The 18,366-nt window shown below is 32.5% G+C and overlaps 1 protein-coding gene and 1 pseudogene across 1 annotated transcript in view; one reads left to right on the forward strand and one right to left on the reverse strand.

Moving 5' to 3' along the window:
• CCDC102B (coiled-coil domain containing 102B) overlaps positions 1 to 18,366 on the reverse strand; it is a 202,080-nt gene that overhangs the window by 174,507 nt on the left and 9,207 nt on the right. The window lies entirely within an intron of this gene.
• On the forward strand, positions 2,745 to 9,529 carry LOC119511226 (annotated as a pseudogene).

Raw genomic sequence — 18,366 nt, forward strand, 5'->3', positions numbered from 1 at the left:
AAAACGTTTCTTAAGTGAAAAAGACTACCTATAATCACAAAAGATTTAAGCTGCTATTCCCTAAAGCATATTTAACTCATTGTGTATGATTTTGCCCCTAGTTTTATGTTGTCATGTAGGTATGCTAAGTTCTATATTTATATTCTAATAATTTATTAAAAAGAATTTTTTTCATTTAAAATGTAAGATATTGTTTTGCTTTTGGAAAAATGAGACTTCCAAGTAATAATTAATTTTTTTTTCTTTGCCACTTTTAAATGCCAATTACAAGAGCATGAGGAAAGCTTTCTATTCAAACAGCACTGAAGGTCATTAGTTGTTATTTTGAACACAAAAAGTGGCATGAAAAGTTTAAAGTTCTTCAGTTTCATCCATCGAAGTCAATTTCATTTAACACCAGGATAACTTTTTTTAATGCCTATTAACTAATTTATTTTGTCATTTCTTCCTTTCTATTTCCAAAAATAATTTCTGCAAAACAAATGATAGATTAACTGAACTGTCAGACATCTTACAATGAAATTTGGGGAGAGAGCAAGGAAGAGAGTGAGAAAAATAATCAGGCATTTTCCTAAACATTTTACATATATTGACTGATGTATTGTTCGCTACAATCCAAAGAGGTATGTCTGATTCTATTTATTTTTCTCTCTTTTTATATTCTGTCCGTTCTGAGTGTGGTGAGTGCGTATGTATACTAGGAAGAAAAATAATTTATCCAGATGAGCAAAAGTCTATTTTACTTATTATTATAAATTATTTTATTACTCAATGTAATTTCGCAGAGGCTTTGCTCTACAGAAAAAAAATATGAAACATTCATAAAGCCACTTTAATCTGAGCATTTTGTACTATTTAAATGATGAATTGTTCACATTTCATTATTTTCATTTCTCTGATCATATTTTCCCAATGAAATCCATTTTAGGATTGTGATTTAAATATCATAGTTTTAAATTATTTATTCCAAACCAAAATAACATTTAGCCTTGTTCTAAATGCTTATCCATTTATACCTTCAGTATTACAGTTTGAAGCAACAAAAATTCCATAGTTGTTGGAAAACTCCACAGCAGTTATGCATTATTTCAAATGGACTCTGATTTTATAGTTTTATAAGTTTCTAGCCCAAAGTGATATTTGACCTAGCACCTTTAGTGAAACTTCTGCATTTATATCCAAATAGAAGAATACAAGTCTTAAAATCCCTTGAGGTTGTTTCTTAAGGGAATTTTGAAATTGTTTCTGAATATTTTATTTTATTTTCTCTGCAAATGCATTAAATATTTATCCTTTACTCAAATACTATACTTTGTGTTCTCAAATGTAAAATAACTTATGTCATTTACCAATTAGATACTACTGATCTTTCCTAGAAAATTAAAAAAAAAGAACTTAGCAACACACTGAATGTATTACTCTGCTGCCTGTATTTGGCTTGATTTCATATTGCATGAGCTAGCTTCTCAAAATGAAATTTAGTATTTTCCATTATTGAGAAGAACTTTGAGGATACAAGATTTGTTTTCTCTTTTTTGGCATTCAGATATTGGATTTGAGTCCAATATCTTAGAGAATAGATTTTTATAGTGTGTCTCAACACAGTTAAGCTTAATTAAAGAAAGAAAAAGTTTATAAAATATAACATCCTGGAAAATGAAAACTTTAATGTCTTTGTTAACAGGAATAATGATTAAAAAAAAAAGAACTGAATTTAAGATGGGAGGCCATTAGCCATTGCTAGTGTGGGGCCAGTAAGACTTATTTATTGTCAGTGTTTTCCTTTTTTTGACTTAAATATGTAGTCTTTGTATTAGATATTCATGTAGTTTTAAGGACATTAACTTGCATTACCTTGGGACATCCACTACAAACAGAGAAATGGACCACATTGGACACCCATTTATCCTCATATTACAACATTCTAACCATATGAATTAGATGTCAGTTCAAAATAAAGAAAAGAAATTAATTGGTCTATCTATTTCTGACTATTGTCTTTGTCATGGAAGCCGCCATAATCCTTATTTAGGTCAGGCACCCTGCTGTAATCTCTGAACACTGGTTCCCAACCTTCACAAAGTTTTACTAGAGTTTGTGCCATGTTTTACAGTTATTTAATTACTATCTATCCCCCCCCCCCCCACTGACTGATTCTGCTCACCCTTCCATCCTCAAAGATTAGCATGATGTCCAGGTTAGAATAAACAATAAGTAAATATTTGCTATATTAATAAAGGATGAATGAGAGATATTTGGAGATAAATTCATCAAAGATTATTTATAAAGCATTTGGAAAGTACATTTTCATATCAGGAAAAAATTATGCCAAATTTCACAAATTTTTCCAGATGAGAGAATAAAAGTGAACACACCCAGCTGATTTTATGAGGTCAACATTGGCTTGATCCCAAGACCTGACAGGAACTTTAAGACAAATCTCTCCCATTAGCGTAGACATAAAAACCCCAACAGAAGCATCAGCAAGAAAAATTTAGTGATTAAAAAATTGATACATCACAAAGAAGTTGAATATATATACTAGAGGTATACATTTGGAATAAACATTTGGTTTAGCATTTGATTATAAATCACTGCAATTCATTTAATTCACCATATTAACAAAACAAAGGAGAAAAATCTCATTAGATGAAGAAAAAGCATTTGATAAAATTCAGCATTAGTTTACGATTTTTAAAAAATGGCTTTCAGCAGGAACCACCATCTTGTGGTAATGCACCAAAATGATGAACTCAAAGGAAAAGAAGACAGGAGTCCATTACATATTTTCTAGGCCTTATGGAAAACATGGAGTTGTTTCTTTGGTCACATATGTGCGAATCTACAGGAAAGGTGTTATCGTAGCCATTGAGGGATTGGGCACTGTTCAAAAAGGAATGCCCCAAAAGCATCACCATAGCAAAACTAGAAGAGTCTACGACATTGCCCAGCATGCTGTTGGTATCCTCATGAATGGCAAGATTCTTGCCAAAAGAATTAATGTGCGAATTGAGCCTATTAAGCACTATAAAAGCCGAGATAATGTCCTGAAACATGTGAAGGAAAATGATCAGAAAAAAATAGGAGGCCAAAGGGAAAGTTACCTGGGTTCCACTGAAGTGCCAAGCTGCTCCACCGCGAGAAGCATGCTTTGTGAGAACCAATGGGAAAGAGCCTGAGCTACTGGAGAGTTTTCCCTTTCTTATTCATGGCATAAGAGGTATAAAAATAAAAGACTTATGGATTGTAAAAATGTTAGGTCTTTGATTTTATCTTGAGTAGAAGTGTTGTATCCCCTCCCCAAAAGAAAAAGTATTTAAAGCCAACTCTGTCCTAATCCATTGGGTAATAAATGTTGTTAAATTTAGTATTTCTCTTGCAAAAAAAGGAAACTAAAAATAGAAAGGAAATTACTTAATATGTTGAAGGGTACCTGTGGAAAACCTGAAGCAATAACCATTAATGGTGAATTGTTGAAATATTTTTCCCTGAGATCAGGAACAAGAAAGGTGCCTGCTAATACCAGTACTATTCATTGTTACACAGGAAGCAAGTTCCTAGCCAGTGCAATATGACATGGAAAGGAAATAAAAATAAATAAGAATGAAAGGAAAAAATAAGCTCATGATTTTTAAACAATGATTGTGTAAGTAAAAAATTCAAACCAATTTATAAAATATTAGACCTAGTACACGAATTTGGTAATGTTCCTGGATGTAAAGTCAACATACAGAATCATGTGTACTATATTCTGGAAATAAGTACTTAGATACCAAAATTTAAGAACCAATATCATTTTATAAGAGCATCAAATATATCAAAATGACAAAGAATAAGCATGTCAAAGGATGCATGAATTTATGCTCTCTAAACTATAATCTACTTTTAGATAAAATAAAGAATCCCTAAATAATTGGAGGGATAACTCATGTTCATGTTTTGGAAAACTCAATTTGTAAAGATGACAATTTCCCCCAAATCAACCTATAGATTCAGTGTAACACCAGTCAAAATCTCAGAAAGTTTATTTTGTGAAAATTATCAAGTTGATTCTAATATCCATTTGAGAATGCCAACAGTCAAAAATAGCCAAGACCATCTTAAAGAACAATGTTGGAGGAATTACACTATTGGATATGAAAATAATATAAAGCTACAGTAATTCAGACTGATGGCAATGGCACTAGGAGAAGCAATAGACTAATGGAAGAGAAGAGAGTCCAAGTATAGACCTACCACCTCAATGGCTATCTGCTCTATGAGAGTGCAGAAGAAGAAAAGTGGTTTTCTTTTTTTCAACAAAAGGCACTGAGCTTAGCCATATGTCCATATGGAACTGATACATCACACCTCATAAAACAATCAGTTCCAAATAGAAAGTGTTGATCTAAATGTGAGAAACAAAACAATAAAGGTTCTTTTCAATAAGCAAAGATTTCCTAAATGGGGTACAACACATTAACCATAAAGTAAAATATTTGTAAATTGGACTTCATTAAAATTAAGAATTACTGTTCAGAAGAAGATATGATAAAGAGATTAAAAATGCAAATAATAGCACAAGAGAAGATATTAGCCCATACTTACATCAACTGGGGATTCATATCAAGAATGTATAAAGAATTATTACAAATTCACAAGAAAATACTTGACAACCTAATTTTTTAAAAATGTACTGCAGACCTAAAAAGGTACTGCATGAAAGATGCTATTCCCATGGTCAAGAAACATGTGGAATAAACATTATTAGTTATCAATGAAATGCAAATTAGAACCACAATGTGAAACCATTATTGTGATGGCATTATTTCTAATAGCTCAAAACTGGATAAATAAATTTGGCTGTAGTCATATGGTGGATAAATAAATTTGGCTGTAGTCATATGGTGGAATACTATGCAGCAATAAAGATGAACTATTGCTACAGATGGATGATTATCACAAACATAGCACCAAGGGAAGGAAGCTACTGCAAAACAACACATTCTGCATGATAACGTTTATAACAAAATCAGAAGGAGGCAAAACTATTCCAAATGACAGAGGTCAGAATTGTGGTTGCTTCTGGGTAGGTTGGTAATGGGTAATGACTAGAAGAAGCCATGAAGGAGGCCCCCTTGAGCGCTAACAAGATTCTCATATTTAACTGTGTGGTGGCTCCATGGATGTCCTCATTTTTTAAAGAAATCATTGAGCTGTATATGTTTACAATTTGTTCACTTAACATGAATCCATCAGTGTAGAGTCTTGTCATTTTGAAAACCAGAAAGCAGTCAATTTCCTGGCACTGACTTTACAAATACTAAATCTATTTGTACTTGTACAAATACAAAAGTACAAATAAAGAACTTTCCAGATTAGGCAGTAGAATAGACACGATAAACAGAATATTTTCACAATATAGTGAAGTGTGCTCTAATGGAGGTACAACGGAGGGGCAATATGAGAGGGAAAATGTCCCTTGGCTTGTTGCATAGGAAAAGTCTTAAAGAATAAGTTAGAAGTTTTCAGATATGGAAAGGGGGAAGAGCATGACAGCAGGTTCTGGGATCCATGAAGTACACGGACCTCAGGAAAGTATAGATTAATCAGCTCTACTTGAAAGTAGATATATTCCTCCAAAGATAATAACTGTCTTGGACTCAATGAATTAATTGTAGTGAAATAGTGCAGTTTCTTACGAAGGGGCATAAGGTACAAAAATTCTGTTATTTCAGTGTGTTCAATTCCAGTAAAAGGAATGATGAAATTTGTATTTATAATATATAATAACAATTAAAGCTTGTTTTCCTAGTCATGTCTCTGTAATACAAAAGAGCTTACCCTAATATACTAGTTGATTAATGTTTTTGTTATCAACCACCAGATTAAATTTTCCCTGTATTTACTTGCCTTATAAAATTAATGCTTATTAACAAAGTATTTTCTGATTACCAGAATTCCATTATCAAATATACCTCCACTTGATAGAAATGAAGGCACGTGTCTCATCAAATAAATGATTTGTAAAGACTTTAACACATCTCAATTAAATGGTCAGTTGTCCTACGATTCCCTTAAATGCACACATACACACACACACACACACACTCCTAATCATTTTCTTGTAACAACTCCATTCGCAGTTATCTTTCTTGCATTTATAAAAATTTTAATTTAAATAGATCACCAACAAGGTATTTGAGCCTCTTTCAAAATAATGAGCATTAGCAACCCAAAGATAATTGGACTTAAATTTAAAGAAAAAGTAAATCCGACAACTTTTTCCATCTTCTTTGAATATATTCCCATTAGCAAAATGTCAGGACACATGACAACACAATCTAGACAGTTATTTTGCTATTGGAATGCTAATATTCAAATGGGAAATGAAAAAAAAATATTTTGGAAGAAGCCTAAATTCAAATGTTGATTTCCATTTGTTTATTATGTTTATGAATGCCAAATCTACTTTTACGTTTTTGGCAACAAAAATTCTGACTTCAGAATCTCAGTTCTTCCATAGTTCTGCTGCATAAAATCTGGAAAGTGGAACCAAATTCAAATTTATGTTTTGCTTTAAGATAATCTGTATCTTTACAAAGCAAAAGAATTCTCAGACATAAGTAATTCTAAGTTAACCATTTCATGAAAGAAATTATAAATTGAAGTACAAAACAGAAAAACACATGTAACATTTTATAACAGCATATTTTTCCTACTAGTAAAAGAAATTGAAGATAACAGAATATTTTTTTCCTAAGCAGCAAAGAAATAAATGTTCTGGATCACCTTATGACCCTTGTGGATTGAAGACAAATCATAGCTTTCTCTCTCCCCCATGTAAAACAACAGAGCAAGCAAGAGCTTCTTGATAAACATAATAGTTATAGTAGTTAGCTTGAATGCAAAATATTTGCTTTCTCATGTTTTGTACATTAAAAGCAGACAACTGGATCTTTCCCTATTTAATACTGCTTTCAGCCATTTTTACTGATTTTAAAAGAATCAGTAGCTCTTCAAGAGAAAATATCTGCAAGCTCTTTTCTTTCTCCAAGAGGTAAAAAGAAATATATAGAAAGGTGTAATGAAAAGGGACTTGATTTTCGTTCCAACCAGGTATAAGATGTTGGAGAAGTTATTTAGCTTTGCTCAGACTCAATTTTAACAATAAAATTAGAGTCATAACATCTACCTCATTACTTTGCTGTGAGAATGCAACGCATTGACATATATAAAATTCCAGGCACAAGGTACACATTTGTTGAATGATAGCTATTATTTCATGATTCTTTTTACTACAAGAAATTCCCTTTCTGTGCATCCTGCATTTGTGACAGAAAAGAAAATGCTGGGTATAAAGCCAATGTTCACACATTTTCTATTGCTATTACAAAATCTTCAGTGAAGGTAAAGGATAATATCCTAAGACTCAACTCTTTGAACAATTTACTGTATTTTCTACCTCTCTTTTGGGCATAAAGTATCAGTAAAAATAAAATCGTGAAAATAAGATGAATAAAACGTGGAAAGTGAAGCACTTAAACAACAAAACAAGAACAAGATACAGGAAAGTAAACAATCCCACTTCCAAATTATTTAGGGCCATGGTAACAGTGAAACGATAAACTGAAGCAAAACACTCAAACCGATGTTTCCTTGGTGCCTGTCCAACTAGAACACACATTTCACAGAGCCACATAAATAGAGGCAAGCGGCTGTGTTACTACTGCAGCCTGTCATTAACTCTTAGCTGACATCCATAGTGTGTGAGGCAGACAGTCTAGATTAAAAGACATAAATCTGGCACCTATAGAAAGATGGTACAGAAGCTATTTGAAAATCAAAATAGGGTTCAACTGGTGCATGTGTTGGGGGTGGGGGGGGTGGGAATAGGGGCAGAGAGTGGCTAGTAAATGAGAGAAGTGATGGAGCTACACTATGTTTCCTGTCAGTTTGTTCCTCCCTCATCTGGGTTCTCATGCACTGATTAATTACTGTTTTTGAACTTATGACACTGATGATAATTTTAATATCACTCTTTCTATCACTAGTTTATGAGCGTCTCAAGGAGAAAGCTTGAGCCTTATTTGTTTTTGTCCTCACAGTGACAAGAACGTAGAAGATGCTCAATTAATGAACCTAGATGGAACTAAAACTACAATTCAATTAAGATAGCACTTACAACTGTCAAAATGCATGCGTATGCAGTTATGTGTATGTATGGCCACTGGAATGTAACAAGAGAATTTTATTTCAGCAATTTAGAATTCTCAGGCTTGTTTGGAGATAAAAGTATATTTAGTGTGTGTGTGAGTGGGTGTGTGTATTTATTTATGAAAATCAAAGGAGTACAAGGAAAGGTGAGAGAAGAATAAGAAATGATCCATCACTAATATTCCAGAGCTAGTGATCAAAGAAGTTTTAGTTTCTCATGACCCAAAACCTCAAAGCCAGTATAAGAAAAAACACATTTATAATGATAGATTATGTAAACAAACATGAAATATTCACACTTCCTTCTTCAATACAGAGAAGCAAAGAATTGCTTTTGTTACTATGCAAAAATAATCTACATTTCCTTTTTATTAATATATTGGTAGAAAACCTTTCAGTGACTATCTGCAACATATCAAACTTTAGCAGAGATAATAGTCTGCATTAAAATAATAAGTATAATTATTTTAATATTGCTGGCCTTTAAACCTGCAAACACATTGTAAGATTTTAATATTTTTCTTCTTTTCATCTTCTTTTCATTTCAAATGAAATATTCAGAGGAGCATACCCATTTCCATTATATATATTTCGTAAACTTCTGGAACTCTACATTTTTCAAAATGCAGGTGATCTTATTGGTATAGTTTTTAAATAATAAGAGAAGAGATTTGTTGGGGGATTGACTCAGGTTCCCCACAAGACAGGAAGTCCTATCCCCTGGTCTTGTGGGTTTGAACTCATTTTTCTTTTACATGCAATTTTATTGAGATATATTCACACAACATACAATCCTTCAAAGTGTACAATTAGTCGTTCTTAGTATCAATGTATAGTTGTTCATTCATCAGCACAATCAATCTTTGAACATTTTCATTACTCCAAAAAAGAAAATAAAAATTAGAATAAAGAACATCCAAAACATTCCACTTGCTTCTTTCCCCCATTGTTCATTTACTTTTTTCCTCACACTCATTCGCTGTATTTTTAAACTTATCAAAAAATTAAAAAACAAACAATAAAAAAACATTTCAAACAAAACCAAAACAAAGGAATAAGAAAATAGCAAATAATCTGAAATAACTACATTGCTTCTGACATGTTCCTACCATAACCCAAGAAAATTAACAGACTATCATTTTAAAATAGGATTTCAAAGATCCTAGAAAGAAGAGACCATGTTGAATCACATGGGCCTTATTCAGATATGACTGAGGTCTGTATAAGGAGAGGAAATTTGGACAATGAATTAGAAGCCTCAGAAGGGATCAGACAGCGACAGCTGGCCATGTGTCACCGCCAGCCATCAGCGGAAGGCTACAGACTTCCGTGAAAGCACAGCCTGCTGATACCTTGATTTTGGACTTCTAGCCAAAAACTGTGAGACAATAAATTCCTGGGGTTTAAGCCAACCAGTTTGTGGTATTTGTCATAGTAACTGTGGCAAGCTAAGAGAAGGTTCCATTGCGTGATATTCTCCCACATCATTCTTGCTCTGTCTTTAAACAAATTTAATAAATCACAAGAAATGTTTGAAGACAGAAAAGTGCTATTTTTATCTTTGTTCATTTTTCCTTTGAAAAAATATGATTATATATGATATAATAGAGGAGGAATAAAGCCTTCTGGTAATGTCTGCATATAACTGGCTGCTGAATGAAGAAATAACACATACCTCTGGCTCAAAGTTCCATGATTATGTTTCTAAGAAGGACAAAGTATTAATTACCAAAATCTCTCTCCATATTGTGTTTTGATAAAACCTGCAGATTTCTATTTAAGTAGCTGATGTACTGTAAGAAATGCAGATTTCTATTTAAATAGCTGATTTATTGATTCCTATTTAAGTAGCTGATTTATTGTAAGAAATGCTCTAAATTGAATACATATTTCTTGCCAACAGTGCTCAAAACTTGTTACTAAGAGAAAAGGTCTAGGAAAAAAAGTTATTAACTGCCAAAAAGAATTTGCACTGCTAGAAACCCCCCCCTCCCCCCAAAAAAAAGGAGGACAAGAATGTGTTTCACTCCTTTCCTAGAAATTAGAGTGGAGAATATTCTTTTTTGGCTTTCTAAAAGGAAAACATGAATTTTGCTGCTTCAGAAAGTTTGAGGGACGCTGTTTACACTTATTCTAATGATTAACCTTGGTTTCCCTACATTTTTCCCTTTTAGTAAAAGATGCCATCATCCTTTCAATTTGTGTGACTCAGAAATTTAGATGTCCCTCACAGATCATTCATCATCACCCCTTACATCCAATCAGTTATCAAGTACTGTTCATTTTACTTACTAAAAAGTTCTCTGTTCACTTTTCTCCATCTCAGCCACCCTCCGTCCACATTCTATTCTCTCATTCGCAGACAGACAAAATGGATTTCTATCTGTTCTCCCTTCCAATACACTTCTCCACTCAAAAACTAGAGAGACATTTTTTTACTTTTAATTTGGTTATTTCATCTTTCCTGAGACCCCTTCATTTACTTTCCATCATTCTTTGGAGGGAAGTTTGAAGTCCCTAACATGGCAAAAAGACCCTGACACAGCTCTGCCTACTCACCAGTCTTGCGTCTTTCTTTCCTTTACAGCATCCCCGCTGTTTCCGCTGGTTATCCCATTTCTCATTCTAGCTGAGTTTTTAAATTAGTCTTGGATTATCACAGTAATTCAACTTCATTGGGTGTCACTATTTGATTCCTGTTTATTAATTCTTAGGAAGGAATATTTCTTCCAAGAAAATGTAGAAGTAACAGCTTGAACTAAAATATGTATGTTCATATTTTAAAACTAGAAACTGCCGAAGTATTCATTAGGATCTTGATTTCTCTTTCTTTCTCTTTGTAAATTGCTTCCTCTGAATTTAACTCAAAACATCAACCTACCCCATTAATACTTAATATGTAAAGTACATAACTTATGCAACACTTATATTTAATGCAATCCTCTAGAGAGGGTATTCAAGTTCATTATTGGGTTCTTTAAAATGTTTTTTCTGTAATTTAAACTGAACCATGAAATGAAAGTTATTTGCTACTGCTTTATAACTGCCACAATCCATAATCAAGGATAATATGAAAAAGAGAATTTTGATCTGCTTGATATACCCATTTTTTGTTAAAAAGCACAGCAATGTGCTTGCAGTAATAATAGTTTGCCATCTATATTACATGTTTTCAAAAGCAACCCACCATATTTCTTTAGTTCCCATTGTTTAGCTTTTTGAATGAAAGGACGCTGGTGATAAACCACAACTTATAGACCACCATATGATCTCCAGTCATGGTATGCCTAAATAGATTAAGCTTTTCTTAAATGCCTTTTGCTATTTCAATAAACTCCCTTCCTCCAGAGTGCCTCATGATCTAATGTTTTTTCTTAATTCTCAGGAATTCTGGAATGATAATCTCACCCCATCTCCCAAGCCAAATTTCATGCTTAAAACTTTTCCCTAAAACTCCAATTGAAATGTACTTGCCACAGATATTCTGTGGAGCACGGTCTCAGCATCCTCAAGAAATCTGGCAAAACTATTCCTATTAGTTTACTTGCTAGGATGATTGGTTTATTGATTAACCCCTCTGATGTCTGTCAGGAGATTCTGCTGGCTGGTCCTCCAAAATCCAACGGCCTCTCGGCACCTCCAGCACTCCCAGCCTGTTGCAGCCCACTCTCCCTCTCTCTCTTCCCCAGATCCTACCAATGCCCACTTGGTGGTCTCTGCTTCTGCTCTTGCCACAGCAGCCAGCCTGAGCCTTTTTTCAAGGAGAGTCAGACCTTGTCATTTCTCAGCTCACAATCCCCTGGTGGCTCTCCATCTCGCTCAGGGCAAAAGTCTAAATTCATACAATTGCCACCGTTCCCGTTGTCCTAGTTCCCAATACCCCTGTCTCCCTGGCTCATGCTACAGCAGCTCCACTGGCCTCCCGGCTGTTCTGAAAATGTCCAGGCAAGCTTCCAGCTTCCAGCCTTTGGATAAGCAGTTCTCTTTTCCAAAGAGCTTCCTAGCTTACTCTCTCTCCTCCTCCAAGTTTTGATTAAATGTCATCTTCAAACCCAGGCTTTCCCTGATGACTCTGTCTAAAATTGCAACCACCCCCACAGCCACACTGCCAATCCTCCTTCTCCTAATCTAGTTTTTCCCCCACATTGCTTAATATCCTTCTGATACATTATGTATTTTACTTACCAAATACAATTCGCTGTCTTTTATCCACTCCCCCTGACTAATATGGAAGCTCCGTGAGATCGAAACCTTTATGTTCGCTGTTGTAACCCAAACCTCTAAAACATTTCATTTTAGTTGTTTAATAAGTACTTGTTGAAGAAATTAATGTACAATTAAAAAAATTAAATTTTAACTCAGAACTGCTTGACTTCTAGGAAATAATCCAAAGAAATGAGTTTATTTAAAGCTGTCAACAAAAGCAATTAAAATTTTAAAAATTTGATCTATTGGAAAGGAAGAAAGTGGACAATTGGCACAATCATCACTTTTATTATTTCATTCTAAGAAGATGCAAAAGGTTATTACTTGTAATTGAATTCCTGCATTGAAATATTATTTCTTAAAAAAATTTCAGCAGGGTGAACAAAAGTGTGTCCATGCAATTTAATTTCTGTCCTTCATAATTCTCAGTCTCCCATCATGTCTGTTCATAAATCATGCTTCATAATCCACAAGACTGAAATGGAATGAAATGATGTAACTATTTTTGTAATCAGTAAATATTCATTGCATTTTTATTCCTCAGAAATAATATATGAAACTGTGGCAAATAAAGCACACAGTCCATGCTTATCAATATGCACAAAAAGAGAGAACAAAAGAAACACAGAACAAATGCAATGAATAGAACACAAATAGCATCTAGTACAAGTCTCAAAGTAAATGAAGCAAAAATGATAGAATTGAAAGGAGAAAGAAACAAATCCAGAATATAGTCAGAGGTTAAACATAATCATCTATATTTGCAAGTCTTATGCACAGAAAACAGAAAAGCATTGCTGAGAGAAGTTAAGAGGACCTAAAATAATGGAGAGATATATCATGTTCATGTTTGAGAAAGAAATATTTAGGTGTTAATTGTCCTTAAATTGTCATTTTGATTCTTTGCTATCCTAGTCAAAATTCCAGAATAATTTTTTATAGAAATTGCCAAGTTGACTTAAAATTCATATGAAAAGGGAAAAGATCTAGAACCACCAAAACTTTTGTGAAGAAGAATAAAGTTGGACTTAGAGTACCTGATTACTCTGAAGCAACAATAATTAAGAGAGGGTTGTATTAGCACAAGGATAGACATATAGATTACAGAATGAAACAGATGGTCCAGAAATAAACTTGCACATATATGATAGATTCATTTTTGACAGAGATGCCCAAGTAATTAAAAAGGAGAGAATAACCTTTTCAACAAATGTGCTGAAAGAGTTCAATATCCAAATTAAAAAAAAAAAAAAGAATCTCAACTCTGACCTAACACCATATTCAAAATAAGTCAAAATGGTTCATAGACCTAAATGCAAGAGCTGTAACTAAACAACTTCTATACAAAAAATTAGAGAAAATCTTTGTAACCTTGGGTTAGGCAAAGATTTCTTAGGTAGGGTATATGAAGCATGAAGCACAAAAGAAATAAGTAATTTACTGGAATTCATCAGAATTTAGAAATTTTTCTCCTAAAAATACACTGCTATAGAATTGAAAAACAAACCATCAATTAGGAGAAAATATTGGCAAAACATATATCTGATAATGAATTTATATGCAGGTATGTAAAGAACTCTTCCAAAGTAAAAATAAGACCTAATTTTTGAAAAATGGCAAATGGTTAAACAAACCAAACAAATAAACAATAAGTTCATTTAAACTACATAAAATTACCTCAATATTTCATTTAATAGGTTTTATCTAGGAATTATTTTGAACATATACAAATTTGTTTCTCCCTGAAAAAGCTGAATTAGAATTCCTGGAGATTTTTGTCATTTTTATTTAATGAGTTTGCATTCATCTATAGGGAAAGAATTTCTTATAATTGATATAAATTGCAGATTAAACAGACTAGGGGTGGGCAATGGCCATTTGACTTGGGTTTTGAGTTGTGATTTTACAGGCTCATGTGAATGTAAATATGTGTTTAAGTAACATCCTAAAGCTCCTCTTTCCAATGTTGACTTCCCACAAAATTATTGGATAACTGAGTTTAAAGGAACTTCAATGTTACATCAAATACACAACATGAGATAGGAACACAGTAAAAAGTTAAATTGAATTAACAGAATAAATGACATATATATTTCTGTCTTAAGTAGATTATAATATACATATTTAAGCAGAGCAAAATAAAAACTTTCTAAAATGTAGGATTATTTGATGGAAGCTATGAAGTTTCATTTTATATATGCTTAGATTTTATTAAGAAAACAAAATTAATTAACATCATGTATAACCTTTTCCAGATACTAATACTCTAAGGTATTCCTTATTTATCAACGGTAAAAATAACTTTTAAATGATTTTAATGTCTCCTTTTCTGTTTGAGAATACATTATCATTTCTTATTATTTCTAGAGTATATTATTATTTTTACATTCTTAACATTAAACTCAACTACATAAATTAATTATTATAATACATAAGCTGCTTCTGTGATAGCAATCACATATAACATAATTTCTAAAAGATGTTAGAGATCAGAAGAACTTAAAGAAAAATTTCTTCTGAAATAAATGCTTTGGTGAGCAATTACATTTTTTTCACAAAATATATTTCTGAAATTTTAATATGTTTCATAAAGTAGAATAGATGATATTTGGCATGTTAACATAATCTAGACTTTGGATTGTTTTTGAAATAAAATGATTCAAGTATGTTTTCCCATAAAAACATTGATCCTTTCTAATAGAAACAGGAAAAGCTGATTAGACTTTCTAAAACCCCAACTATGATTTATAACTTATGCAGTCTCTTTAATTTTTCAATAACAGAGTCCTTAACAATAAAACATTAAGCATTGATCTTGTAATGAAAAAATCTAAGACCACAAATATATTTCTTCTGATACAGAGATTTATTTCATTCAATATCAGCAGTAGAACCTTATATTTATTTCCAACAGCATACATTAAAAAGTACCCACATGTGGAGTCTGAATCATTTTCCCATTCAAGTGACGGGTGCTGGGCACATTAAACCCAAACTCAGCCAAAGATTTGTCTTTTCCAGCTCCACATGCTAACTTTGCAGCCCAGCTTCTCTCCCTGAGAGCTAGAGGGCTGCCCCCCATGCTTCCAGCCACCCCAGGATCCTCACCTGTCATCCCTGCCACCTCCCCTGATCCTGCCTTTCTAAATGCCTTCCGCCATTCGCTCTGCCAATCACATTCTCTATCCCTTTCAAAACTCCCTCTTTCTTAAAATCTTTCCTGCCTGCCAAAATTGCCCCTTTCTTAAAGTTTGCATTTTATCAATATAGAAAAGGAACTGTTTTCTTGGAAGTTTCCATGGAGACTCTATCTGCTTTCATATTTTGTCTTTCTACTTAGGAAAAATCCTTCAAAACAGTCTCTCTGAAAATCATTAAATTTACAAAACACCTAAGAGAATAACCTGTGCCTGGGAAGCATTCGCAAGCAATGCTAAGGCATAGTAATAATAGGGATTTTATTTTCTGGGTTGTTAAGGCAGATTGGAAGAAAACTCTCCTTGATTTTTTTCTAATGGCACTGCAGAATTGCAAAAAGCAATTTCATTGGATTGTTTTCTTGTATTTTTATTTTAATCAGAAATAAGTCATATGTTTGACGCATAACTACATCTGACAGGGCTTACCCACCTACTGAGTAGGTTTCTGCAAATGATTATTCATTTTATTGAAGTTCTTTATCAAGGCCTCAAAAAAAATAGATAAAGCTGAGAATCAAAATCCATCTGAAAAACACAATTTTATAAAGCAACTGCTCACACCTCTTTCCAAATGTTTGGTTCTATTAGGGCTTGGTATGTTTTTTTTTGTTTGTTTGTTTATTTTAACCAACAACCCTTGGACATATGCACTCTATTCAAAGACGAACACTCTTGCAAATTCCTCATAGCTCTAAATTTGACAGAAAAATCATCATAAATCTACAATACACATAATTAAAAACAAGAAGTGACAAATGTAGTAATTTTATGATTTTAAAGTACCTATATTTGCTTCCATTTGTCATTAATTCTGTTGTAATCCAGCTTAGAATTTTTAAAATCATTTCAACAACTCATGTGAAACAAAGGCAAAATAAAAGAACACCCAGAAAGGGCTAGAAAACAATGTATTTTGATGACCATTTTATTAAATGGTATACAGTAATGTCTACTTACTTCCATACTTTGTTAAAGTAAAATAAGAATAAACATTTCTTAGATTTTGGACCTTGAATGTATTTAAGTGTTCATCCAGCAAATATTTGTTCAATTTCTATATCTGCCACGCACTGTTCTAGAGTGGCGATGCATCAGTGAATAAAATAGAATTTAAATGCCTGTCCCCATGGAGCTTACATTATAATTACATGTGAAATCTAACTCACCAAAATTCAAGTAAGTATGAAAAAAAGTTTTCTGAAGATTCACTTGTGATAAATTATGTAGGTGTTTTAACATTTTAAAACAGATTCTGATGTTATGAAGAATCAAAAAAATTATTTTGAGTATATTGGAAGAACTGGAAATAATAGCATTTTATAAATTATACCACAAATTTAAACTAACCCTATTTTTTGGAGTTTATCACACTTTTCTGATTAATCTTCCAAAAATAAATATTTACACAAATTCAACTCTTCTTCCTTTATGAAAAATAAAAGAGATCCTGGGCTGAGAGTGAGCTGAACTTTCTAAAAGTTCTCAAAATTTTTCAAACAGAAAAGCCAACCAACTCCACTCTTCCATGGCAAAGTGTTTTAAATGCAATACTGCAGGAGCTCATTCAAGTCCTTGAATGCTCCAAATTACTGCAAGTCAGATTTAGTCCTTGAATTATGTCTTTATGGATGTGATTGTAAAGGATATTGAGAAAATAAAATTATTGGTGAATATGGACCTTTCCATGTTTCATAATTAAGTTTTTTCTTAAAATACAGTTTTAATCTCTCTTGAAATCACAAGGCTACCTACCTATAAATAGCAATAGCATAAATTGCAGAAAATACATTGTACCTCTTTACACATGAATGGAAAAAAGATAAAAGGAACATGTAAAATTGATTTGGTATTTAATTAAAACTATAGCCATTTATATGCAGCACTATAAATATATTAAATCTATTCTTTTTCTCTTGCAAAAGCATATTTCAATACCCAAAAAACACTTCAAAATAAAGGGGTATAGAAAAAGTAAAGAGGGAACAATGCAATTGTTTAAAAATGAATATTCTTGTATTATATGACAAAAATGGAACTAATGACTTATACATTTATATCACTCATCACAAATTGTCAAAACAGCAGCTAATAAATAATATTTTGATGTTTAGACAAAATTTTGACTTCTTTATATCAGGCACTGTCATTAGATATATAGCATCATTATATTTCTATGGACTCAGCTAAGATAAAATAGTATCAGTCATATGTTTTATTTCTAATTATTTTGATTCTCATATAACATTAAGATAATTGATCAGTTTAGAGACATATCACTTGGAGGAAAATACCTTTACCCCAGAAAACAAATATGGTGGTTGTGCCGTATTTAGGTTACTTCTTTTAATAAGACGTGAATTTTGGTATCAATGAAATTTTCATTCCTATAGTTTTATAGTCTTAAGAAAGAAAGGACCTGCAATCTTCAAGAAAAGTTAGATTTTGATTTGAAGATCAGTTCCTACAAATGCTAGAGGAACTTTGCCTCATTTTAATCCCTGCCATTCTTCCTCCTTTTTAGCCCAAATGAATTAGTCATTTGTTTAGACAAAGCCTTTCAACTAGTGTTGATGTTTCTAGTTTTTGTCCTTTGACATAGAAGATAACACTAGAAAGAAAAGCAAGTTAACTATAAACAAAGTTCTTAACACAATTGCTCATTGATCTGGAATCAGTTTTCATCTGTTTGTTTTTACTGTAGGCATAGTTGTTTATTTCCCTATTAAAGATGAGTAAAGGAATTGGATTAAAAATGTCAAAATCA

This window comes from Choloepus didactylus, chromosome 16 (genome assembly GCF_015220235.1).
Source record: "Choloepus didactylus isolate mChoDid1 chromosome 16, mChoDid1.pri, whole genome shotgun sequence".
In the NCBI taxonomy this organism is placed as follows: Eukaryota; Metazoa; Chordata; class Mammalia; order Pilosa; family Megalonychidae; genus Choloepus; species Choloepus didactylus.